Genomic DNA, 5,780 nt, shown 5'->3' with positions numbered 1-5,780 from the left:
TGATCTAATGGCCCAACCGGGCAAACACTTTGGGTTCGCAAGGACTTAGAGTGCCGGGACGGGTTGGCGGATCCAACACTCTGGGTACCTCCGGGTACTTGGGGTTGGTTGAGGACTTGGTGAACAAACACTTGATATACACTCTCCGGATGTACTTCGGGTGTCACCTGTTGTCCGAGGCCACTTGCATGGTCGCAAGCGTTGTGATACAATGGCCCTACCGGGCAAACACTTTGGGTTCGCAAGGACTTGGAGTGCCGGGACGGGTTGGCGGATCCAACACTCTGGGTACCTCCGGGTACTTGGGGTTGGTTGAGGACTTGGTGAACAAACACTTGATATACACTCTCCGGATGTACTTCGGGTATCGCCTGTTGTCCGAGACCACTTGCATGGTTAGCAAGCGTTGTGGTCTAATGGCCCTACCGGGCAAACACTTTGGGTTCGCGAGGACTTAGAGTGCTGGTAGTGGTTGGCGGACCCAACACTCTGGGTACCTCCGGGTACTTGGGGTTGGTTGAGGACTTGGTGAACAAACACTTGATATACACTCTTCGGATGTACTTCGGGTATCGCCTGTTGTCCGAGACCACTTGCATGGTTAGCAAGCGTTGTGGTCTAATGGCCCTACCGGGCAAACACTTTGGGTTCGCGAGGACTTAGAGTGCTGGTAGTGGTTGGCGGACCCAACACTCTGGGTACCTCCGGGTACTTGGGGTTGGTTGAGGACTTGGTGAACAAACACTTGTTGTACACTCTCCGGATGTACTTCGGGTGTCACCTGTTGTCCGAGACCACTTGCATGGTTAGCAAGCGTTGTGGTCTAATGGCCCTACCGGGCAAACACTTTATGTTCGCGAGGACTTGGAGTGCTGGTAGTGGTTGGCGGACCCAACACTCTGGGTACCTCCGGGTACTTGGGGTTGGTTGAGAACTTGGTGAAGATACCCCTGTCACCTTGTTCGAGGCCACTTGCATGGTCGCAAGCGTTGTGATACAATGGCCCTACCGGGCAAACACTTTGGGTTCGCAAGGACTTGGAGTGCCGGGACGGGTTGGCGGATCCAACACTCTGGGTACCTCCGGGTACTTGGGGTTGGTTGAGGACTTGGTGAGCAAACACTTGATATACGTTCTTCGGATGTACTTCGGGTGTCACCTGTTGTCCGAGACCACTTGCATGGTCAACGGTTGAGGTGGTGATGGCGGGTCGGTGCTGTAGGGTGCCGGCCTGTTGGCTGCCTTGGCCGGGTTGGTTGGTTAACACTTGATTGGGCTTGCACCCGAGGGTAATGGCACTTGAAGGTGGGTACCGGCCGGCTGACCTGGTGTGATGGTTGGTTGGTGAACACTTGGCGGTACTTGCACTTGGCTGTGCTTGGACTTGAAGGTGGGATCCGGCTGGCCTAGGCCATTGGTGGTTGGTTGGTGGGTTAGCCCTTAGTTGGGCTGGCTGGCTGGCTGGCCATCGGTGGTGTGGTGTGGTGTGGTGTGTGGAGTCGAGCATCGCGCGCCGTTGCCTTCTTCGGAGTGTTGTGGGTACGCAAGTGCTTGCAGTGCAAAGAGGTTGGTGATGGAGTGACATTGTCTTCACCATGGAGTTGCGGGTACTTAGGTACTTGCAAGGAGATGGTGGTATGGTGGTGTTGCGTGTGTGGTGTTCGATTAGAAAGATATATTTTCTAAGTCCGGATTAGTGCTGTCAGTGAGGCCGCCACTAACAGGTCCTCCACGGCCTCCGTGGTTCTTGACTTGGCGCTATTCCGGACTTGGGGCGATCACGATGTCCCCGTGCGGGACTTAGAAGATGGAAGAACACAAGTACCCTTATCCTATGACTTGTGAGCGATTGGCATACGTTACCACATGAAGAGAAAAATTGGCTAAGTCCAGGATCCATATTATATGAAGAGAAAATCGGCTAAGTCCCGGATCCATATTACATGAAGAGAAAAATCGGCTAAGTCCCGGATCCATATATATTAACCTAATAATCGGCTAAGTCCAGGATCCATATGATATGAAGAGAAAAATCGGCTAAGTCCAAGATCCATATGATATGAACAGAAAAATCGGCTAAGTCCAGGATCCATATATAATAACCTAATAATCGGCTAAGTCCAGGATCCATATAATATGAAGAGAAAAATCGGCTAAGTCCGAGATTGGGTCTGTCGGAAATACACTTTCAAGTTACCACACAAGCAAGCAAGATGGCCTAATGATGGATCCATATAATATGAAGAGAAAAATCGGCTAAGTCCAAGATTGGGTCTGTCAGAAATACACTATCAAGTTACCACACAAGCAAGCAAGATGGCCTAGTGATGGATCCATATTATATGAAGAGAAAAATCGGCTAAGTCCGAGATTGGGTCGGTCGGAAATACACTATCAAGTTACCACACAAGCAAGCAAGATGGCCTAGTGATTGATCCATATAATATGAAAAGAAAAATCGGCTAAGTCCAAGATTGGGTCTGTCAGACATACACTTTCAAGTTACCACACAAGCAAGCAAGATGGCCTAGTGATTGATCCATATGATTTGAAGAGAAAAATCGGCTAAGTCCGAGATTGGGTCTGTCAGACATACACTACCAAGTTACCTTACAAGCAAGCAAGATGGCCTAATGATGGATCCATATGATATGAAGAGAAAAATCGGCTAAGTCCGAGATTGGGTCTGTCAGAAATACACTTTCAAGTTACCACACAAGCAAGCAAGATGGCCTAGTGATGGATCCATATGATATGAAGAGAAAAATCGGCTAAGTCCCAGATTGGGTCTGTCAGACATACACTTTCAAGTTACCACACAAGCAAGCAAGATGGCCTAGTGATTGATTCATATAATATGAAGAGAAAAATCGGCTAAGTCCGAGATTGGGTCTGTCGGAAATACACTATCAAGTTACCACACAAGCAAGCAAGTTACCACATGAAGAGAAAGCCGGCAAAGTCCGGGAATGTTACCACATGAACTGGAAAATGGGCAAAAACCTACCTTCACAGGGAACGTGAATAACTAAGGCTGTAGACATTGGATCGACAAGCCAAAGACTGATATGGAAAGGAAATGAGTAGTACTAGCTTTCCTGAGAGTTGCAGAGCTTAGACTGCATATGAACGGAAGATATTAAGCGTCAAAGTCAGAAAAGTTGCCCGAAGGAACACAAGTTCCAACTTAGAGCATGAATACCGCCTAGACGGTAGGAGGTACGGCCAGGCTGAGGAATAAGAAAATGTTGGCCAACATGTTCCCTAACTATCCCCCGAAGACCGCAAAGCAATCCAACATCAACCAAGAAAGTTATAGCCCGATCAAGGAAACACCTACTTTGCACCGATATTGCACCAAATACATGTACCAAGCACCTTCGGTTGCATACCTGCAGGGGTTTACCATAGTAGGCCATGGAAGACCGATATACCGAACATAATCACTTTCTATCTCCTCGGGTGTTTGAGATAGCGCTTTGCGGTACAAGAACGAAAGTTAGACTTTATCTTGGTGCATCTTTTTGCCCAAGATCACAAGACCCTATCTACCAAGGCAAGAAAGTTGTGTGGGGACAAAATGTCCAAAAGTGCCCAAAGTGGCACACTTGAACCATATATTCGAGAAAAACACAAGTGTGGGCCCGAGCTAGCAAGTTGAAATGTTCTGACCGTCAGTAGCCCTAGTTGAGGTGCACTTATCATTATATGAGGCCAACGTGCCAGCTAGTCTCTAAACGGGCGATATGGGTGTTCCAAGGTTTGTACCCAATTGAGGAAAAAACAGGGTAAGGTACGGTGTACCGCGAATAACTCGGGCTATAGATGTCCGATCGATGAGTTTGGCATATGTATGGAAAGGTCTCGACGAGACCTAACTACCCTGAAAGTATGAAGGCAAAGACTTGAATGACCGGGAAGTTATTAAGTGCACAAGTGGTAAAGTTGCACCAAAGTCCATGTTACCCGAAGTGGTACATGAACACCCAATATTCGACCAAAACACAAGTTTAGAGACGAGCTAGCGAGCTACATTGTTCAGACCGTCAGTAGCCCGCATCAAGACACGCATTTCATTATATTGAGCCTAGCCGCTAGCTCGACTCGAAGTCGGTCATATGGTTGGTTGATGGTTTGGACCGACCACGTGGTGTACCAAGGTGATGTACCTTTCATGAATTAAAACTCTAACTGTATGGCACTGAGCGACAAGCTAAGGTGTGATTTGGAATAGTCTTGAGTGGGACTATTTAGGAAAAATGCGAACAAAAAATCACAAAGTCCTTGGGCGAAGCTATTAGCGAAACATAGAGCAAATTGGTACCAAAAACTCTGGAAATGGGACTTGAGTCAAAAATAACCGCAAGTTGGAGAAGAGATAGCAAGCTTGCGTAGAACAATTATATTTGGTGCATGGTATCACCAACAAAAAAGTATATGGGGCCAAGGTGCTGGCTGGCCTCCAAAGTGGAGATATGGGCGATCCAAAGTTTGTACCCAAGTACGAACAAGTATGGAAAAAACAGGGTAAGGTACCAAGTACCATGAATAACTTCGGCTGTAGATGGCCGAGCAAGACAAACGGCATACCGTTGGAAAGGTCTCTGGGAGACCTATCTACCCTGAAAGTTTCATGAGGCTGAGTTGAAAGACCACGGAGATATTAGGTGATGATGGTCGTATTTGGGGACCAAGTCGCAGGAAATGGCACTTGACCAAAATCCCCCTTGGAAGGTGAATACCGGCTTACCGGTAAGAGATAGCGACTTGGCTTAGAATATTCATAAGTTGGGCGTGTAGAGACGCAACTTTCATTATATGGGGCCAACCCGGTCAGGGTGCTCCAAGTCGGTCGTTTGGTCGGTTTATGGTTTGGGCCGACCACGTGGTGTACCAAGTTGAGGTACCTTTCATGAATTATAACTCGGTCAGTTTGCCACCGAGCGACAAGTTCCGTTGTGATTTGGAATGGTCTTGAGAGGGAATATCAAGCAAAAATACAAACAGAATATCAGCTTGTCCATGGCCGAAGCTATTAGTGAAACATAGAGCAACAAGGGTCCAAAAACGAATGAAATGGGACTTGGACCAAGAATAACGGCAAGTTGGAGAAGAGATAGCAAGTTGACGTAGAACAATTATATTTAGTGCATGGTATGGCCAACAAAAAAGTATATGGGGCCAAGGTGCTGGCTGGCCTCCAAAGTGGAGATATGGGCGATACAAAGTTTGTACCCAAGTACGAACAAGCATGGAAAAAACAGGGTAAGCTACCAAGTACCATGAATAACTTCGGCTGTAGATGGCCGAGCGAGGCGAACGGCATACCGTTGGAAAGGTCTCGGGGAGATCTATCTACCCTGAAAGTTTCATGAGGCTGAGTTGAAAGACCACGGAGATATTAGGTGATGATTGTCCAATTCGGGGACCAAGTCGCAGGAAATGGCACTTCACCAAAATCACCCTTGGAAGGTGGATACTGGCTTACCGGTAAGAGATAGCGACTTGGCGTAGAATATTCATAAGTTGGGCGTGTAGAGACGCAACTTTCATTATATGGGGGCAACCCGGTCAGGGTGCTCCAAGTCGGTCGTTTGGTCGGTTTATGGTTTGGGCCGACCACGTGGTGTACCAGGTAGAGGTACCTTTCATGATTTATAACTCGGTCAGTTTGCCACCGAGCGACAAGTTGCGGTGTGTTTTGGAATGGTCTTGAGTGGGACTATCAAGCAAAAATACAAACAGAATATCAGCTTGTCCATGGCCGAAGCTATTAGTGA

This window comes from Anopheles coustani (genome assembly GCF_943734705.1).
Source record: "Anopheles coustani chromosome X unlocalized genomic scaffold, idAnoCousDA_361_x.2 X_unloc_54, whole genome shotgun sequence".
NCBI lineage: Eukaryota > Metazoa > Arthropoda > Insecta > Diptera > Culicidae > Anopheles > Anopheles coustani.
Note: the sequence above shows the minus strand (reverse complement) of the source record.